Source organism: Acomys russatus, chromosome 9 (assembly GCF_903995435.1).
Source record: "Acomys russatus chromosome 9, mAcoRus1.1, whole genome shotgun sequence".
NCBI classification, from domain to species: domain Eukaryota; kingdom Metazoa; phylum Chordata; class Mammalia; order Rodentia; family Muridae; genus Acomys; species Acomys russatus.
The window spans coordinates 10,339,852-10,362,451 of NC_067145.1; positions in this window are offsets into that span (position 1 = coordinate 10,339,852).

Genomic DNA, 22,600 nt, shown 5'->3' on the forward strand with positions numbered 1-22,600 from the left:
TGTCATTTAAAAATGTTAGCTATGCTCCTTTTAGTTAGCTTGCTAGGCATCTCTTCAAAAAAAGTTAACACATCAGAAAAGACATTCAAATATATGATGAGTTAGACTCGTCTACATATTACAGATGAGTATTTTAAGTTATTGACGTTGTGCTTATAAATAAACTTTATTAAAACATTTAATAAACATCTGCTAATGGGAACTTTTTATTTTGTGTTTCTCAGTTATTTGTATGAAATCTCAAGGAACTTTTATATTTCATCTTAACTGCATATATGTGTTAATATGTGTTCAAGTCAAAGAATAAAATCCCTCAGGAAACATGTAAGTACACTATCCCCTACTTTTCCACAGTGCCATGCACTCATTATATCCAACACACTTGTGTGACTGCTTTCTGTTATGGGAAGAAAGTCATGTTCATCTAAATATTTTTATGGACATAAAATCACAAATTTAGTACTTATCATTCAACTTTTTAAAAATTTCATCACTTTTGTATACTCTAATATGTAGATTTCTAAAAAATTATAAAACATTACTTCATTTTACAATACATATTATTTAATGACACAGATAGACTATGATTTATTCAATTGGTCATATATACATACAGAATTTATAATTTCATTATAGAACTACACTGGATATCCTTTTCTTAAGGAGATAGACAGTGTAAGCGTTCATAGAAAGGTCATTGATGCAATGATTAAATTTCACTTCTGTGGAATGAATCCAACCATGAATAATATCCAAGTACAAAAGTACAAAGTCTTGGTCATTCTTCAAAATTAATCAATGTTTAGGGTACAGACTATGGGTTTTTAATTTTTGTTTATTTTTAATTTATTTACTTTACATCCTGATTTTAACCCCTCCCTCATCTCCTACAGGTCTCACTTTCCCTTATTCTTGCCAACTCCTCCCACCCCATGCCCTAGTCCTCAGAAAGGAGGGGCCTTCCTCCCCTACTATCTGACCATAGCCTATCAAGTCTCATCTGGACTGCCAACATCCTCTTCCTCTGTGGCAGACTACAGTTTTTCCTTTGCTTTATGCTTATACTATAGTGCAGTAATAGCTGTCAATAGGTTTTGTTGTTTTAGTAAGTATGGCTATTTTCCAAAGCCGTACTTTTGCCATTGTTGTTGTTGGTGGTGGTGTGTGTGTGTTTGTGTTTGTGTGTTGTTGTTGTTGTTGTTGTTGGTATGTGTGTAGTGAGGGCTTTGCATCTGTATATATAGCCATACATGTCACATATGTTTATCCAAAGGTCAGTTTTGGCTGCTTTTCTCAAATATTCTCTATTTTATATATGGATACTGTCTCTTTTTCTGTCTCTGTCTCTCTGTCTGTCTCTGTCCCTCTCTTTCCCTCTTTCTCTGTCTGTTTAGTTCTCTCTCTCATTCTCTCTCTCTCTCTCTCTCTCTCTCTCTCTCTCTCTCTCTCCTCCCCCCTTCTTTATCTCATGGTCTCTCCTGGAACTCTCTGATTATCTATCTAATTGACCAGGGAGTTGTTATCTACTTGTTTTGGCCTCCCCACCGGAGTAACACAGACATACATTTTTTTATCATTTCCACATGAATGCTGTGCCCTTAACTTCTGTCCTCATTGAGTAAAGTTCTCCAGTCAAGTGGGTACTCCACTAATTGATCTCAGTCCTTATTATTTTTGTGCAATTAAAATGCCCTTTTCAGTGTTCTCACTGTTATTTTTCATTGTTAAAAACTCTCATCATGCATATATTTAAATTTCTGATCATTTGGTACAGAATAGCCAATTGATGTGCTCTTCCCAAGTGAAGACTGTTTAAAACACACTCAGCATTACTTAGTTGTTTGAGATCTCTGTGTAGGTTTTAAGTCTCATCCAGTTTCAAAAATTAAATTAAAGATATAAAAAATTCCCTGTGTATTATTGCTTTTTAAATATGTTCAAATACTTCAGAGTTTATTCCTATTCCTCTTTCTTTGCATTACAGAATAATTATGGTTTGGGGATTGGTGGCTATGCTTTCAAAGACTCACCTCCTTTTCCAAGAGTCCATATTCATTTATTTGAAGTTGTTTGTTTTCTTAGAAATGAGATAAGAATTAGTCACGCCATGAACTCTGATCCCCCTGATTGTATCACTTTCCCTTGGTGAGGATGCCCAGAGGCACATAGTGGAAGAAAATGCAGGTTATCCAGATGAAACCTGATAGGATATGGTCATACAGTGGGGGAGGAGGTCCCCTTCTGTCAGAAGTCTAGGGGAGCAGAATAGGAAGAGGGTGGGAGGGTGGGAATGAGAGAATACCAGAGAGGGGATAACAATCAGGATGTAGTCTGAATAAATTACGATGAATTAAAATTTAAAGAAAAAGAATTAGTCATGTGAGGTGAGTTCTGAGTGCTTGTGAGAATCCTCCATCCCACAAAATACAAAATACAAAAACAAAAAAACCCCAGTGTTTTGTTACCTCAGTTTCTTCAAAGCATAGAATTGTTCCTTATGTGTGTTTTCTTGCTCCTCCCTAATGTAACATACGGGAATGAGTTTACTTCAGAATACTCACTGCTGCTTTCAGTTATTATTCAATTATATATTAAACTATCATTTATATGCCTCTATGGAAAGTATATTTTTCATAAGCTGGAAGTTATGAGAACTTTACTAGATTGATTCTTTGTAACCCGCAGAGTATACATTGTCTGATGGTACAAGTATAGTAGGCTATTGCATGGGACTATAGCTTTTATGGAAGACACTTTGTCCTTCTGGCTTACCATGTGTCTCTAAAACAAAACAATCCTGGACTCATGGCCTAGAGAATTTCACTCTAGTTCCTACATCTCATAACAAACAAACATGGAAAATCAAGAAAATCATATTTCAAAGTGTTTTTGATAAATTTTATTTCAATATAATATTTTCACTGATTATTAGGGAATTTCACATAATACAAATGCACTTTTGTCACACTCACTTCTTAGTTCTTCCAACTTCTTCTATGTGACCTCCCTTGGGGAAAAAAAAAAGGAAAAAGAAAAGGAGAAAAAAACCTTACAAGCCCAATTTAGGTTTCCTATATACTCATGAGAGCACAATCAAACTCCCAGGGGCTAGCCTCTTAAACTAAGTCCTTCCCCACCTCCAGCCCTGCCAAAAGACATCAGTTGTGGAAAGCTATACTTGAGCATACTTATCACAATTTCTAAGAGTTCTCTCTGATGGCTTTTTGTGTAGGATGTTACTTTTGGGGAAGCCAATGGAAGAGTAGAGGTTGTCACAGAAGTGTTCCATGACTCTTTCTCAACTGTGAGTCTTTAGTCATTAATACCACTGCAAAGGTAGCTTCCTTTACCAGAAGCACTGATCAAGACTTGACAGGAGCACTGATCATGACTTTCACATGGTTCCTGGCAACAATATGGATGCCAGGCATCCACAGGGCCACAGGCATTAGCACATGCTATGGACCAGCTCCGATAATTGATCCTTTTAAGAACTGATTTGTTTCATTCCACTTCTTTTTAGTATCTACAACTATTGATGTCTTTAATAAAAGGAAATATAATCATTATAGTAATTTCACTAGAAATAGCATTCAAATAATCTGACATTTTACGATCTATATGCATGTTGGAAATGTATGTTCAGTATTTAATTACAAAATATGCTTGACTTTTTATATTATTAAACACATGTATAAATATGACAATATTTTATCAGCAAATCAGGAAATATTAATAAATTAAGTTCATGTGATTTAACATTAATTGGTAATATTGTTAAACATTTAGAATTCCTTCTCAAAATAGATCAGTTCATTATTTTTCATTCTTAGTGATACCAAATCGTTTTGAATAAATATTTATGCATTGTTATTAACTATTATGTTTTGAAAATGCCACTCAAAAATATTGTAAAATTAGATTGCATAGTAAGGAGCTGTTAGCATTTGAATCTATATGTACAAACAGCAATGTGAAAGTTACAAATCTGTAGACGATTTCTATAAGCTGCAAAGCCTAGCTCACTGAATTGTAATTGTTCTTCTAAGGTGACCCTCTTGGAACAACCTTAATTAAGAACTTCATCCTCATAAAATACATATTACCCTGATTATTATGCATAGAATGTCAATATTCATACTCCCACATACTATATGTAAAGCAAAGATAATCAAAACACATTTTTTTCTATAGCAATAAAAGTCCTATCTGGAAGACATTGTAAGGTCACTCTGACTATATTATTTATTATGTGATGGTAATTTTATTTTGAATGAATTAAAGTATTTGAAAGTATTTAACGGCTTTATTTTATAAAGACATCTCCAAACAACCTGCATAAATATAAAAACCATGAAAATATTTGTTGGGTGTTACATTAATGCTGTCTTTATGGTTGCTCCTCAAGGATGTCAAACAATATGTTTAATTCTTCTTAATTTCAAATATCCTTAAATCATGCATACATCAAATCTACTGAAGTAATAATACAATGAGAGTAGAATACACTGTTTATTAAGGTTTCTTCTGGTTTCTGACCTTGTGCCTGTCACTGTTTATGTGCTAGAATTCTTTCTTTCATCAATTCTTCAAGAAAGTTATTCAGTGTGTTAGAACATATTTATTCCCTCCCCCAACTACTTCAGGATGCATGACCCTTTACCAACTGTACAATATTCTGTTCTCTCTTTCCTTTTGTCTACCTACATAGTCAAATGTACTTCTGTCCATGTGTTATTGGCTATGGGTCTTTATCTAGGCTTATCAGAGACAGCATTAATAAAGGTATCCTGCTTTAGGTCTCTAAGTAGCTATATGTTGTCAATATCCCTAGGGTAAGCGTGAAGTAAGAGATCACGAATTTGTTTAAATTTGCATTTCTGATAGCTAAGGACTTTGAACATTAAAAAAAAAAATGTCTCATTTGAAAGCTTAGTTCCAAAACTCAAAATTTAATTGGATTGTTTTCTTGATGTTCAAGTTTTTGTTGTTGCTGTTGTTTGCATATTTGGACCACAAACCTTCTGATAGATACATAATTAACAAAGTATTTTTGTCTTCAGTAGACCTCAAGATTGCTCATCGTGTTGTCCTTTGCTATATAGTGGTGCATTATGTTATTGCTGTTTTGTTTTTTTATGTTTATGAGGTTCCATTTAATAATTATTGGTCTGTTTTTCTTTTATTTTAATACAGGATTTATCTGTGTAGACTTGGCTGTCCTGGACTCACTTTATATACCAGGCTGGCCTTAAACTCATAGCAATCCATGTACCTCTGCCTCCCTGAGTGCTGGGTTTAAATATGTGCACCGCCAAGCTTTACTGTAATTGATGGTCTTGCTGCCTGAATGTCCTTGAAGAAACATGTCAGAATTTTAATGGGGAGTGCATTGAATCTGCAGGTTGTTTCTGTTAGAAAGGCACTTCTATTATCTTAGTCCTACTGATCCCTGAGCTTTAAACATTGTTCCACATTCTGGTGTCTTCTTTGATTTCTTTTTTTAATGTCTTGAAGTTTTTATCATTTCAATTCTTTCTCTTTCTGGGTAGAGTTACCCTAAGATATTTTGCTGAGTATAGTAGTATGTACTAGCATCTGTGGTCTATTAGAGACCATAAGAGAACTCTCCAGCTCTTTCTGATGTTTAGAGTCACCACTTAGAAGTCAGGTGCTATTCTAATAGGTATGCTTTCATATGTTATTTGTATGTTTTCTATTGCAACTTCTAATATTTTCCCTTTTCAATATGTTTAATATTTATATTACTATGTGCCAAAGGGAATTTTTTACTGGCCCTGCCTATTTCGTATTTTGTATGCTTATTGTACCATGTTAGGTACCTCTTTCTTTAATTTAGGAAAATATTTTTTTTATTTTATTGAAAATATTTTCTGTGTCTATGACTTAGGTTTCATACCCTTCCTTCAGATATATTATTCATTGGTTTAGTCTTCTCATAGTGCTCTGTATTGCCTAAATGCTTTTTACCTATAGTTTTGTAATTTCACATTTTCTTTGGTTGGATGTAATTTTTCTATCTTATTTTTAAAGGGTGAGATCTTCCTTTCTTTTATTCTGTTACAGTATTTTACCTCTGGGCTTCCTGTTTAAGTTCCTAGAGTATTCATTTCCAGATCTTCAGATTGATGTTTTCTTATTGATGTTATGTCTGCTTTCAGTTCTTGAACTGTTTTATTTATTTATTCTCACTCTTTATAGTTGCTTTTATAGTTTTAATTAATAGATTCATTAATTTCTTATTCAAGATCATCTATCATATTCATAAAACTATGATCAGGTTATTGTCTTGTGTTTCAGACTTATAGTATTTTCTCAGTTCCTACTGTAGTAGGGTTCCTGAGATCACATGGGTCACTGGGCATCTGCAACTGATAACGGAGGCAAACACTGAAGAGAAACCACAGCAGGTAGCCTGGTATAGAGCAGAGAATAAAGCTGTGGAACTGCAGTTAGAGGAAAAAGGAAGAGTAAATATCTGAAACTCACCTACTTGTTTTTCTGACAGTCTTGTCTCAGAGAACGGCTGTCAGAGACAAAGTCCAGACAAATACAAAGCAGTGGGGAGAAAGGATGGAGGAGATCTGCATGATATGGGTGTAAGGGGGATTCTCTTTGAAAGACTAAGGTATTGGATTTGGAGGAAAGAAAGAAGGAATGACAATCTACTGTTAATCTTTGTGCTTTCATGGACTGTTCATTGTAATTGTTTTTGTTCTCAGATTTTTCAGGAAAGCCTTTGCCATTCCAGTGTTTATATTTACCCTAGTACAATTCTAATATTTCATGTGAATGATGAAAAAAACATTATTTATTTATGTAGCACTTTTACTTAAAAGATTTTTATCTATACAGACATTGCTGATTCACTCAATTGAAAATCAAGTAACCATATATTTGCACATTGGATTGCTGATTATTCTTGTCACTTTGTAAAAATATCTTTCAATACTACATTTTCTTGATCATTGTCACTTTATTGTCACTCTTGAAATCACTGTGTGATATCAACTATTTTTATTTTATTTTTGTTTCTCCACATGTTTACTATTCTTTGTGATAACTTGTTAAGTAATTTTGGATAATGTGCTATAATTTATTCATAAGTACATATTTATTTTATTTTACTTATTTATTTATTTATTTTTGAGACAAGGTTTCTCTATGTAGCTTTGGCTGTTCCGGACTAACTTTGTAGACCAGGCCGGCCTCAAACTCACAACGATCTGCTTGCCTCTGCCTCCAGAGTGCTGGGATTAATGGAATGCACCACCAACAACCAGCATGCATATTTATTTTTAAAAATAGTATTGTATAGTACAGTTTGAGATCAGGTATGGAGATTCCTCCGGAGCACCTTTTATTGTACAAGATTGTTTTAGCTATTCTGGGTTTTTTGTTTTTCCATATGAAGTTCAGAATTGAACTTTCAATGTCTTTAAAAAATTGTGTAGGTATTTTGATAGGGATTGCATTGAATCTGTAGATTGCTTTTGGTAGGATGGCCATTTTTACTATGTTAATTCTCCCGATCCATGAACAAGGAAGATCATGCCATCTTCTCAGGTCATCTTCAATCTCTTTCTTCAAAGTTTTGAAATTTTTTTCATACAAGTCCTTCACTTGCTTAGTTAGGGTAACTCCTAGATATAGCTATAAAGCAATAGTAATTAAAACAGCATGGTACTGGCACAGCAACAGGCTGGTTGATCAGTGGAATCGAATCGAAGACCCAGATATGAATCCACACACATATGGTCACTTGATTTTTGACAAAAAGCCAAATCCATTCAATGGAAAAAGGATAGCATCTTCAACAAATGGTGCTGGTCTAACTGGAGGTCTATGTGTAAAAAAATGAAACTGGACCCATATTTGTCACCTTGCACAAAACTCAAATCCAAGTGGATTAAAGACCTCAACATAAAACCAGAGACACTAAGCCACTTAGAAGAAAAAGTGGGAAAGAGCCTGGAACATATTGGCACAGGAGACAACTTCCTGAACAGAACACCAACGGCCCAGGCCTTAATGTCAACCATTAATAAATGGGACCTCATGAAGCTGAGAAGCTTCTGTAAGGCAGGAGATAATGTCAAGAGTACAAAGCGACAGCCTACAGACTGGGAAAAAATCTTCACCAACCCTACATCTGACAAAGGTCTAATATCCAAAATATATAAAGAACTCAAGAAATTAAACACCACCAAACCGAATAACCCAATTGAGAAACGGGGCTTGGAACTAAACAGAGAATTCTCAACAGAGGAATATCAAATGGCTGAGAAACACTTAAAGAAATGCTCAACCTCCTTAGTCATCAGGGAAATGCAAATCAAAACAACTCTGAGATTCCATCTTACACCCATCAGAATGGCTAAGATCAAAAATTCAAGCGACACCACATGCTGGCGAGGATGTGGGGAGAGAGGAACACTCCTTCATTGCTGGTGGGAATGCCAACTAGTACAGCCACTTTGGAAATCTATCTGGTGCTATCTCAGAAAAATGGGAATAGGGCTTCCTCAAGACCCAGCTATTCCACTCCTTGGAATATACCCAGAAGATGCTCCAGCACACAACAAGAAAATTTGCTCAACCATGTTCATAGCAGCCTTATTCATAATAGCCAGAACATGGAAACAGCCTAAGTGTCCCTCAGTAGAAGAGTGGATAAAGAAACTGTGGTACATATACACTATGGAATACTATTCAGCTATTAAAAACAAGGAATTCCCGAAATTTGTGGATAAATGGATTGAGCTAGAAATGATCATAATGAGTGAGTTAACCCAGAAGCAGAAAGACTTAAATGGTATATACTCACTTATATCTGCATACTAGCCCAAGGGGCATGTCCCATGAAAGCCTTCACTTACCAGGAAACTGGGACAGAGGGGAAGGCATCCTATTGGGACTCTAAATGAGAGACGCATGGGAGAATAGCAAAATAAAAGGATACAGATGGTCCTAGAAATCTACAAGTAGAACAATGTGATAGGCAGATTTGGGCCCAGGGGTCCTGCTAAGGCACCAGCCAAGGACAATACAGGAGGTAAACTTTAAACCCCTTCCCAGATCTAGCCAATGGTCCGAATATTCTCCACAGTTGAGTGGAGAGTGTGATACGACTTTCTCACGTACTCTGGTGCCTCACATTTGACCATGTCCCCTGGAGGGGGAGACCTGGTGGCACTCAGAGGAAGGACAGCAAGTAGCCAAGAAGAGACTTGATACCCTATGAGAATATACAGGGGGACGTAATCCCCCTCAGGAACAGTCATAGAGGAGGGGAATAATGGGAAAATGGGGTGGGGAGGAATGGGAGGATACAAGGGATGGGATAAACATTGAGATGTAACAAAAATAAATTAATAAAAAAAAAAAAGAGGAAAAAAATAAAATAAAATAAAATAAATAGTATTGTATTACTTTTGAGCGCATTCATGTCCCTACAGAATATTTCCCTACAAACTCCTCTTTTTTAATTATATTGGCCTAAATAGCCTGTAAACTAACAGGTATCCATTTGACTTATTCATGTGTGCTTAATTTTGTTTTACTATCTCCATGAGTTCTAAATATCTCCATTGCCTTACCATCATCTGGTTCTTAATCTTTCCATCACTAGTATTCCCTGCCCCACTTCAGAGTTCATCCTCCTGTAAATATTATGTCTCCCTTTTACTTAATATTGCCTCTCTACTGACTCTATCACCAAATTTATTATCACATCTGAGTAGCAGAGAGAATATATGGCATTTCTCATCTCCCCAGGCATTTTTTATCTCACTTTTGATAATATTTCTGAGTTTTATAAATTTTCCTCTTACTATCATAATTTTATGCTTTTTTCTTGAATAGATGATGGTATCCAATTGCTGTTTTATTAGATTTGAGGTCCCATACACAGTAAGGAATACATGGTGTAGAATTGGTCAAATAAATCTAGAAAGGTCTCCTACCCTTTGGGGAATCTACTTGTAATTTTCTCACAAAAGGATATAAAATAAAAGTGTAATATAAATAGTTATGATGTGAACAAAAGAAACAACTCTGAATTTAAAGGAATACATGGTGCTTTATTCTAAAGTAAACATAAGTGAACATGGCCCCAATACACAGATTGAGGTTTCCTCAAATACCATGCTCCCATGAGGTACGAATTTCACAATAACAGGACAAAGTAATAAAACAACAAACTTTTAAGACACATTGCTGGTTACAACAAGTTTACAGGTTACAAAGTGAGAAAAGCTCTGCTAAAGGAATTAAATATTATTTGACAACATTATTATCCATTGAGTCTGTAGAAACTTAGAGTATTTATATTAATAAATTCCAAAGCATTTATATGGTGACTACAGAAGATTTCAGAGCATGCACAGAGAAAGACAATAAATGACTGTTTAGAAGTATAGGGTATGTTAGTTATGTTTTGTTTTGTTTCTGTGGCATTGTAAGTATCTTTCATTTTGTTTTGCATTAGCTTTTTTTTTAGTTTTATTTTTTTATTAATTTATTCTTGTTACATCTCAATGTTTATCCCATCCCTTGAGTGGAGAGTGGGTTATGACTTTCTCACGTACTCTGGTGCATTAGCTTTTTAAAATCTTATTGATGTTTATTTTTTATGTTATGTTTATAGAGACAGATGGAGAAAGGGAAAGAGAATAATTGTGTGTGTGTGTGTGTGTGTGTGTGTGTGTGTGTGTGTGTGAGTGAGAGAGAGAGCGAGTGAGAAAGAGAGAGAAGAAGAAGAAGAAGAAGAAGAAGAAGAAGAAGAAGAAGAAGAAGAAGAGGAAGAGGAAGAGGAAGAGGAAGTTAGGTTTGCTGGGGAGGATCTGGGAGTTTAAGGAAGAGAAAAATATTCAAAATGCTATTCATAAAATGTATTTAATATAATTAATTTTAAAATCTCAGTCTTAGGAATGAGATACCACAGATGTGTGGCCTACCTGTAGACATGTATAAAAAATGATACCCTAAGATAATTTGACTCAGGTCTTGCAGCATTTCAACCTCTACAAATAAAATCACTGAAGTTCTAATCAATCAATGAGCCCTAGTCAACTCAACTTATTTATAAGAGTTCTTTGTCCACAATGTATATATCCAAAGGCTACCCGTTTAGTTTTGAGAAAGGTTATAAGACATAGACTGCTAACTGCTCAAAGGGAAGAAAGTATGTGACAACCAAATGCTTGGCCCCAAATAAGTTATTCTTATTGTTCTATCTGTATCCCAGAAAATATTACAGAAGAAAAAGTGGGTGTACTATATAATATAGGAGCTGAAAGATGGGGAGGACCACTTAAATGGTGCTGTTTTCTGTATATAATATGGCTATGGTAATAGTGTGCAAATATGGGTCTGGAAAACAAAAGGAATGAATAAAGAAAGGCAGAGAAGAAGGAAGATATATAGTGTGGGAGTCGATTAATGAGAAGAATAGATACATGACCAGAATACAATAAGGATGAGAGAAGGTAGAGGGGAGTGAATGTAATCATAACGCTTTTAATCTAAATATGATATGATATCGATAGTATTAAAACTTCTATTTACTAATAAATATATATGAGCTGGGGAGATTTTTATTGCTCAGTTTATGTATTTCTGTTAATGCAAAGATATGAAGAATTTCCAAGAGCTCTCATTCTTTTTTATCATTTACAATAACAAGATTACATTATATATACATAGACCATGAATATAAAATTGATATATTCAGTAGAATGAGCAGAAACATGTGCCAAGGATGTGGGATACTAAATTATAGCAAGAAGCAAGAATAATCTTATATCAAAATGTCATTGCAAAACCTAACTCATTTTTTGTACACAGAAATCTGCATTCTCTAATTATAAGATAGGCAAATTATTCTTTTATATGTAGGTTACGAATAAATGGTAATATATTATATTTAAAGGTATATTTTAGATAAAATTTTATAATCATTCACTTATTCATAATAAAGTTAACAATCAATGCATATTTTGATAACAATAATAAAAATACAGATGCATCTTATGTAGGTTTTAAAAATCAGTGAATGTAGAAGTCTCTATCAGTCAGATCTTCTGTGGAAGAATGGCTGGGAGTTTGAATCTGTTTGAGTGAAAAGAAAAATATTCTTCAACTTAAATTCAAGTTTTTACACTTGAAAGCTTTGCATTTACGTAAATGTTTCATTCTGTCATAAGACTTTTTCACTGACATTAAAATAGGAAAAAAATCTATATAGACCAATATTTTGCAGAGGGATTTCCCTGGGAGAGTATCTGTTACTATGATAAAGCACCTTGACAAAAAACATGTTACAAAAGAAATGGTTCAGTTTTGGTAATACTTTTAGTGGAGAGAAAAATATGGAGGCAGGCGTACAAGGCCAGCCAGGCAATCAAGGACAATTGTGATCAACTTTCATATGAGCATAGAAGTAGATAAAGAGACCATTAACAAGATTTACCCCCAATCTTGCACCTACTGACATACTCTCTCCAACATAGCTCCTTTTCATAAAGTACTAACATTTTTCAAACAGTGTTACCAAGTGGGTTCATTTTATAAAACTATGGAGGGTATTTCTCTTTAAAAGGAAAATAGATATAACCTACAGTAACAAAATACTGTGTGTTTGATGTGTAATATAGAAAACTGCTGCCAAAAGTAATTAATGAAAATGCTTTTCTTTTTTTTTTAAAGATTTATTTATTTATTATTATGTACACAGTGCTCTGCCTACATATACACCTGCATGCCAGAAGAGAGCAGCAGATCTCATTATAGATAGTTGTGAGCCACCATGTGGCTGCTGGGAATTGAACTCAGGACCTCAGGAAGAACAGTCCGTGCTCTTAACCGCTGAGCCATCTCTCCAGCTCCAGAAAATGGTTTTCTTATTGTCTTCTTACTTCCGAAGTTTTAACTTAAGCAGCTCAACATTAGTACTATGAAATTAGAAATGGAATTTAAGTAAGAAGTAAAACAAATTTTCCCACATGATGGTAAAATTAAATTTCCTCCTGCTTTAAGAATCATCTTGGTTGTGGTAACCCAGGGACAGAAATACATACATGGTATGTACGCAATTCTACATTAGATATTAGCCTTCTAGTAGAGGATAACCATAAGTAACAAGGGAGCGTGCCCAAGGGAGGATGCATGAATCTCACTGAGAAAGGAAAATAGAATAGACAGAGGAAGTGCTCCATGTGAAGGAACAGGATAGCAGAGGGAGTGCTGAGGAAAATAAGGGTGTGAATATGATGTGTGGACAAGGGAAGGAGGCAGAAGGACAGAAGCCTTTCACAGAGAAGAAAACCATTACCTGGGGCATCTCTGAGACAGGCTGGATACCTAGGACAGGATAGGCTTCTGGTAGGATATGGGGGTGACTCTAGGTTTGACCCCCCACTACTAGCAGCAGACATGGAGACTGAAGAGGTCGCCCTCTAACCAGACAATACTTCTAGTAGAAAGAGGGGAACCCCAACTCTCTCACAAAAGTTCAACACAAAATTTACACTGTCTACAAGATGGTCAGGTATAAAAAAAGAACACAGTTTGAGGGAAAAGTCCAAATAATGCCTGGCTCCACCATGCAGGACAGCCAACTTCCGACACTATTAAGGACACTGTGTTATGCTTGCAGACTAGAGCATATCATAGCTGTCCTCTGAGAGGCCCCACCCAGTAAAGAATCAAAACAGATGCTGAGAATCACAGCTAGATTTTGGGCACAGCACAGAAAGCCTTGTGGAAAATGAGAGGAAAGATAGAAGGAAACAGGATCTCCACAAAAAGACTAACAGTGCCAACTAACCTGAGCCCAGGGGGTCTCGCTGAGAAAGAAACATCAACCAAGGACTATGTATGGACTGAGCCTAGTACCTGTATATATAAATGTATCCAATGGGCAGCTTGGTCTTCATGTGGGTGCCCAAGTAAAAGGGGTAAGGGCTGCCTCTGACAAGGACTTTCTTGTATGCTTTTTGATCACTTTCTCTGGGCTAATCTGCCTTCCCAGACCACCATGGTAAAGAGTGTGCTCAGTCCTTATGTGACATGATGTGCTGAGGTGTGTAGGGGGTACTCCCTTTTTCGGAGGTATAGAGGAGGGAGGATACAGGAAAGAAAGAAGGAAGGTAGGACCAGGAAGGGTGGCTAAAATTGGGATATAAAGTAAACATGCAAATTAATTGACTAAAAAAAAAAAAAAAAAAAAAACAAGCATCTGCAGAGGTTAAATAAAAAAGAATTATTGGCATAAAGACAGATAGTTTGATCAACAGTAGTGAATCCGAAGATCAGATGTAAATCCACACACTTGTGGACACCTGGGTTTCTTTTTTTTTTTTTTAATATAAAGAAGCCAAAATTATAAAGGGTAAAAAGAAAGTATCTTCAACAAATATTGCTGTTCTAAGTGAATGTTGGCATGAAAAGGAATGCAAACATATCCATATCTATCATCCTGCACAAAACTAAAGCCCAAGTGTATCAAAGATTTCAACATAAAGCCAGATACACTGAACCTGCTAGAAGATAAAGTGAGGAACAGCTTTGAATGCATTGGCACAGAGGACAACCTCCTCAACATAACACCAATAGCATAGTCAGAAAGATCATCAATTAATAAATGGGACTTCATCAAGCTGCAAATCTTTTACAAGGCAAAAGGCATTGCCTATAATACATAATGTCAGTCTAGAGAATGGGAAAAAAGCTTTTACCCAACCCTACATCTGACACAGCTAAATTCGAAACATAGAAAGAACTCAATGAACAGACATTAACAAACCAAATAATCCAGTGAAATATTGGGTACAGATCTTACCTGAGAATTCTCAATAGGGGAATCTCAAATGGCCAAGAATCACTTGAAGAAATATTCAACATCCTTAACCATCAGAGAAATGCAAATCAAAAGGACACCTAGATTCTATCTTACACCTGTCAGAATTGTTAAGATATAAAATAACTAGTGACAACTCATGCTTCCAAAAATGTGGAACAAGTGGAATACTCTTCCATTGCTGATGGGAGTGCAAATTTGACAGCCACTTTGGAAATTAGTATGTCCGTTCTCAGAAAAAAATAGAAACAGTCTACATCAAGAGACAGCTATACCACTTTTAGGTATATACCCAAAGAACACTCCATTCCATCATAAACACTTACTCAACTATGTTCATAAGATCACTATTCACAATAGTGAGAAACTGGAATCAACCTAAATGTCTTTTAACTGAATAATGGATAAAGAAAATATAGTACATTTGTACAATGGAGTATTATTCAGCCTTTAAAGCAATGATGTTATGAAAAATATAAGCAAATGGAGGAAGCTAGAAAAAAATCATTCTGAGTTTGGAAACCCAGACCCAAAAAGACAAAAATAGAATGTACTCAGTTATAAGTGGATACTAACTGTAAATTAAAGGATAATCATGCTACAGACCACAGACCCAGAGACACTAAGTAACAAGGAGGATGTAATTGTAATTTTCGTTTTCCTAATGTAGTTGACATCTCAGAGGCTTATTGCTGAATAACTGGTCCTTTCTAGCTCTTTCTAAACTCTATCTGGCTGTTTTAACTCAGCTGTTCTGGCTCTAACTCCTCTCCATGTTGACGAATTTAATCTGGCTTCACTGGGCTTCTGACTGAATTGCTATTCTCGGTGTCAACTAACTCTGACAATCTGTTTTTATCTTCTGGATGTATTCTCTGGCATCCACCACCTCTGCTGATCCACACTAAAAATGCAGGAACTAATGATCTAACTCAGCTCCACTGCACTTCACTCATGGATTTCCAAGTGATTGACTGAACTGAACTGAACCAAACTGCACTGACTGATCTCACCTGAACTACACTGAACTGTAGTTGGAGTCTGGTCTGATGTATTTTGATGCTAATTACTGCTTTCTATCTCTGTGCTCTACCTGTACCTTGCCTAAAAGCCTAATCTGTTTAACCAGTGAAAGACCATCATACCTAGGCAGGGCAAATGAGACATGCATGGCTAATGTTCCACAGCTTGGAGAGACAGGGAGAATCTTGGGAGGAGGAGAGACCAGAGGAGAGGAGAGGAGGAAGAAGACTACACAATGGGTTAGGTGGAAGCACATGGCCAGCATGGACAGATATTTGGCCCAGATGATAATTAGCAAGTATTGATGGGAGGTATCGTGATAGAGATTATTAGAACCAAATGGCATAGAATTGGGCAGGTATAGGATACATGCCCCACTCTGAGAAGTAATTCAGGGGATTAGTATCTGCCCTGCCCCAAGTTAACTAAGGCGATTTTAAAATATAACAGGTGTCTGTGTCTAGCAGGTTAGAAAATATAGCTGTAATAATAATTTAGGCCTAATAATGAACATTATTAGCCCATACTGGTAAATAACTACAACCCTGAACTGTCTATACTGTTCTATACTACTGAACTTAACTCTACTGTACTATCTCCTCTACTGAACTCTCTACTGACTCTACACTCCTGTATTTTGTTCTTTACTCTCTCTGTACGTACCCTACCCTGCTGTTTTGTATCCTCTCTCTCTCTCTCTCTCTCTCTCTCTCTCTCTCTCTCTCTCTCTCTCTCTCTCTCTCTCTCTCTCTCTCCCTCTCTCTCTCTCTCTCTCTCTCTCTCTCTCTCTCTCTCTCTCCCTCTCTCTCTCTCTCTCTCTCTCTCTCTCTCTCTCTCTCTCTCTCTCCCTCCCTTCCTCCCTCCCTCTCTGCCTCTCTGAATTGCTATTAATTGCCTCTGTTTTCATGAGGGTTGGGAGTATCCTATCTGTGACTCACTTGATCTGTTTGTTACTTTGTCTGCCCTTCAATTTTACTTTATGTTCCATACACAAACCAACATTACTTCATGGTTTGGGATTAATGGTGTGTACTAAGGGTGGACATGTATTCCAGCCAGATCATACTGCACTACAGGGTGTGTCGTTATTCCAGCTGGATCTCAAAGACCCAAATGGTGTTTGGATGGGATCTCTTGCCAGAGCAGCCATGTTGTTGGTTTAAACTTCCTCTAGAGAGGACTCAATTTGGGATGCATAGATATTCCTGGGAAGGCAGAGAATAGAACAGATATTGGGATGGACTGAGAGTGAGTGGAGAGAGGAACAGGAAGGAGCAGGTAAGAAGAAGATGGAGGGAGAGAGTACTGGGAGAAATAACTGTAATTGGTGAGGGGGTGGGGAGCAGTGAATTGTGTGACAAGCTAGAAACCTAGTGCAATAGAAACTTCCAGGAATTGATAAGGGTGTCCCTTAACTAAGTCTCCCAGAAATGCATCATATAGACCCTAAATCGCCCATCTCCTACAACAAGGCCAAAGTTCCAGCAGAGGATTTGGACACAAAGCCTTCAACCTACAATTTTTCCTGCAATACATGGTGTAGTGGGGGTAAAGGTGGTACATAAATTGTGTGAGTGCCTAGTCAATGATTGTTCCAGCTTGAGTCACATGCCATGAGAGGGACTCCATACCTGACACTGCCTGGACTTCAAGAAACCAGTGGCCAAATGGTCCAGAGACCTGGAACAGAAACAAGCATGACTAAATATCAATGGAACGATGCCTAATGATATTCTACTTGACTCATAAATTGCAACCTAACTCAATTGTCATCAAAGAAGCTGCATCCAGCCACAAATGGAAACAGATGCAATGATCCACAGCAAAACATTAGACAGAGCTCAGGGAATCCTGAGGAAGAGGGAGAGGAAGGATTGTAGGAACCAGAGGGATCAGGAACACCAAAGAAACCCTACAGAACCAACTAACTTAGCATCGTAGGGGCTCACAAAGACACTGAACCAACATTTCAGGAGCCTGTACGTGTATGACCTAGGCCCTGTGCATATATGTTATAATTGTGTATCTTGTCTTTGTGTGGACCGCCTAACAGTGTGGACACATGCTGTCTCTCTCTTCATTGGTTTTGACATCTTTTTCCTCTTACTGAGTTGCCTCATCCAGCCATAATATGAAAGGAGGTGCCTAATCATATTGCAACTTGATATGCCATGTTTACAAATGGAGGAGGAGGTTGGCAGAGCAAAGGCTGGGAGGAGAAGAGGGTGGAGAAATGTAGTCAGGATGTAACATATAGGAGAATAAACTAATAAAAATGTATTGTTTCTCAGGATGGAGTTTATAGCCATATCTGTTATTTTTTCTTTGTTTTTTTTGGCTTAAAATGAACAGTTCACATCTTTACTTGTAATTTAAGATAAATGGCTATACTGCATATTTTTTTGTTTATAATCACAAAGTGATTGCAACAGTAGCTTTTACTGTAATGTCTCAGACAAGGTGTTTCTATCTGTAATATATAGTAATTGTAAGAGACATTAACATTACAAGCAGCATTAAATGCATGCAAAAACAATAAACACATTCCCTGTGCCTGTGTATGAGAGGGTTAGTAATTGTGGAGGGAAACTAGTCTCAAGTATTGGAGTCTATGCAGGAATAAACGATGTGCCCTCCATTGTGGGTAAGGAGTCTAACCCACAATCAACTATATTTTATAACAGACAGAGACAAAATTTAAGTATGTAGTTATGGCAAAATTTGTTCAAAAGAATAGGGTTACAACCTATTAAAAGTAGAAAAAGACAGGAGAGCTGATCTATTCAGAAAATCCTCCCTATGAGAACACATGAAGATGATCATTTGCAAGTGATGGGGAGTAGATTAGGAAACACCCAATCTGTTGACATCCTCATCTTGACCTTCCCTGCATTAGACCTGAGGATGGATTTCAAATGTTGATCTCAGACAACTTTTTTTCATTCATTATGTCAGTGTGCCAGAATAAAATACAGATCTTTCTCATTATTCCATTTTATTTCCCAGTGACTACATTAAGACCAGAGTTTTAGTGGATTATCACTCTTTGGCTCTAGTATCTCTTCCTAACTAGGGAACACTTACTTTTCTCACTATTTCATTGGACGAATATGTTAATAATAAAACTTCACATACCTCTATGGATAAATTACCTTTAAGCCATTGTGTATTCTAAGATTAACTATGTTGCTAATTTAAATTATTATTTTTATGCATTTGTCTTACTCATTTCTTCCTCTTTGGAAAATAGAGCAATATGAAATTACTCTAAGCCTATCTGTAATATGTTGACACTTGCTTTTCCCTTATTAATATTGAATTAACTCATATCACAAATCTCTGTAGGTTGCATTTCAGAGACTGAGATACATAGCAAAATTTCGTAGAAAGAAATAAATTTTGACATAATTTGTGCTTTGTAATATTACTGAATTAACACAAATTAATCCTTTCGTGCAAGAACACAGAATGTCACTATCTCAGATACCCTTTGATCATACAGAGGAGGAGGAGGTCCCACTCAGTCACAGATATAGAGGAGAGGAATAGGGTGAAAGCAGGAGGGAGGGAGGAAGGGGAGGATACAAGGGATTGGATAACCATTTAGATGTAATGTGAATAAATTAATTTAAAAAATTAAATATGATAATAACAATGTGTTTATATGTGTATATATTCAGAGGTGCTGTGAGTTTAGCTTGATATAATAATACAAATCCTAGCATAATGATCATTTATGTTTTTGAAACTAATATATAACAACATTCCATTGAGACAACTGGCCAGGCTAAAACATGAGTAAAGCATAGGAAAGTGAAATATATCACAGCTATGAACATATAAGCCAAAATTTGAACTAACAAAGCTAAGGAAAAGTGAACATATATGTGTATATATATATATTGTGTGTGTGTATATATATATATATATATATATATATATATATATATATATATATATATATATATATATATATATTCCTCTGTCTATAGGAAGCCTCCTAATTTCCTCATGTCCTCTCTTCATGGTTTACATCTTTTTGCAATTATATCAAATTGGCTTTCTGGTTTTCTGAAGCTTAGAAAAATGTGACATTTTCTTTATGTGCCTGGTTTGCTTATTTCATATATAATACATAATATTCTTCTTTTTTAATTTCTGTTGCTATAAATAAAAATACATTGTGGTATTTATGAGTGAATACTATAAGTATGAATATAATTCTGTTGTTAAAATGGAAATAGCTCTGTTTAAAAAGTAGTTTTTATGACAGTCAGTCCCCGCTCTCCACATAACTGTGGATAATGTCCTGTACATTGGGTAGATCAGAGTAGGAGTTCAATGTTTACTACTTGTACTGTCCTTGGTAAGTGCAGTAGTTTAAGCAGACCCCCTGGCACCCAATCCACCTGTCACTATGTTCTTCTTATAGGTTTCTAGGACCTTCTGGGTCCTTCTATTTCCCCATCTCCTATAAAGAAAGGATAAACAGGCTACCAAGATGAGACTTGACAGCCTATGACCATATAGTGGAGGAGTATGTCCTCCTCAGTCTTAGACCTAGGGGAGGGGAATAGGCTGAAAATGGGAAGGAGGGAGGAATAGGAGGGTACAAGAGATGGGAAAACAATTGAGTTGTAATCGGAATAAGTTAATTAAATAAAAAAGCTTTTTAAAAAGTAGTTTCAGTTACAGAAGGATACAAGTGAACATAACGCAGAACCCTGGTTAGACTATTAATTCCTGTCACTCTCTGTCTCTTGCTTGTGGAGCAGGATGTAAGATGTCAGCTACTGCTCTAGCTCCATGTTGTCTGTCTGTTGCCCTGCTCTCAGACAAGATGGTCATAGACTCACCCTCTGAACTTTAAGCTCCAATAAATGATTTTCACCTTAAGTTGTTAAAGTCACGGTGCCTTCTCAAAGTAGTAAAATAGTAACTAAGACATGTGGACAAGCAAGTCTATCTGTAGTTAAGTTATGGAGTCCTTTGGGTACATACCAAAGAATAGTATTACTGTATTATAGAGTAAAAGTATTTCCATTGTTTTCAGTAGGCTCCACACTGACTTCCATAGTGTTTGTACCAGTTCTCGTTCCTACAAACAATAAGCATTACCCTTCCCTACTACTCTAGAAGCTACCTAAATATAAATAACCAGATGCAGTGGTTTTCATCAGTATAGCTCCACGGTCTCATATATTTGAATGCTTGCTACCAAGTTGGTAGATAGTTTTAGAGAGGATTAGGAGGTGTGGCATTGTTGGAGGATGGGTGCCATTGGAGGATTTTGAGGCTTATAAAGTCATGCTAGATGCAGTCTCACTATGGCTCTTGTTTTTTATCAAATATAAATTCTCAAATATTGCCTCTCATGCTTCCTGCTACAAGACGCATAGACACACACACGAGCGTGCATGCACACACACACACACACACACATTTAAAATTATATATACACACATGTATGTGAAATGAATATATCATGAAATTGTGCTATCTTTTTGAGTTGTTGGCCTCTGGAGTCTATATTCCCACAAATATTGTGGGTTATTATCACTGCTCTTTGTTACCCATGACAAGTTAATTGTAGGACCCTATATCTGAAGATGATACATACTTCAGTCATTGAACACTGATAGGTCAAGTCTATACTCAACAGGGAGTTTCTATAATACCAGCAAATATTCATAGTGCTGTCAGATGCTATCCTTTGTGTAAGAAATGATTGATTTCTAATTATCAGTGTCAGTCTTATAAGTTACTACACTGACTGGCCTTACATGACATGTTCATTGGTGCAAAGGTGGCATAAATGTTATGAAAAATACTCAACCACTTTATGATAGGACATAAGGCTCACACTACAAAATGTAAACCATATATAAAATAAAGAAAAGCACTCATTTGAAAGGTAGAATATATTTTATTTTATAGAACAATATGAGACTGCTCTTTCAACCAGTTCTCCTAATAATCATAAAAGTTTTGACTTCTTCAGTCAATTATTGTGGAAGGAAACACTGTGTGAGTCATTACATCTCCTCACAATTTTTTCAGTTTATGAATTGTAAATTGTCAGAAGATTGGTCAATGATGAGCTTTTGGGATTTTATCTTTACAGTTTTTTATTCCAAATTGCTATAAAAATAGCAATATTTGAACACTGCTGAAAGCAAAAAAATTTTTTGATATTTAATTCTATAAATGCTATAGATTTGGTATTTTTTATTTGTTTTACCATTTAAAATGATTGTGATGTAGAGACTAAACTTTCTGTATATTTTAAAATTTCTTAAAAATCATTCATTGGTTTCCTTAATAATATTTTTGACTTTGTTATTTTCAAAATAAAATCAATAAAAAATATAATTATTAGTTGGGTTTTTTTTTTAAAAACCTTACATTTTTATGGACCAGAAGCCAAACTACTTTTCACACTAAAATTTAAAAATACAGCAAAGACTTCCGTTACAGTAAGTAAGCTTGAACTCAGTCTTAACAAAAAATTTAATGTCACTTTGTAAAAATGATCAACTCAAGTATAATTAACTAAGAAATGTAGAAAAATTTTAATCCAGCAACGTGTCTGCTGTGATCCCATCCAAAGATCTTATAAGTCTGTGTGAGCCAGCTGGAATACACAGCTGGAATGCAGACAGTTCTCAGTAGACACCTTTCATCCATAACAATGAA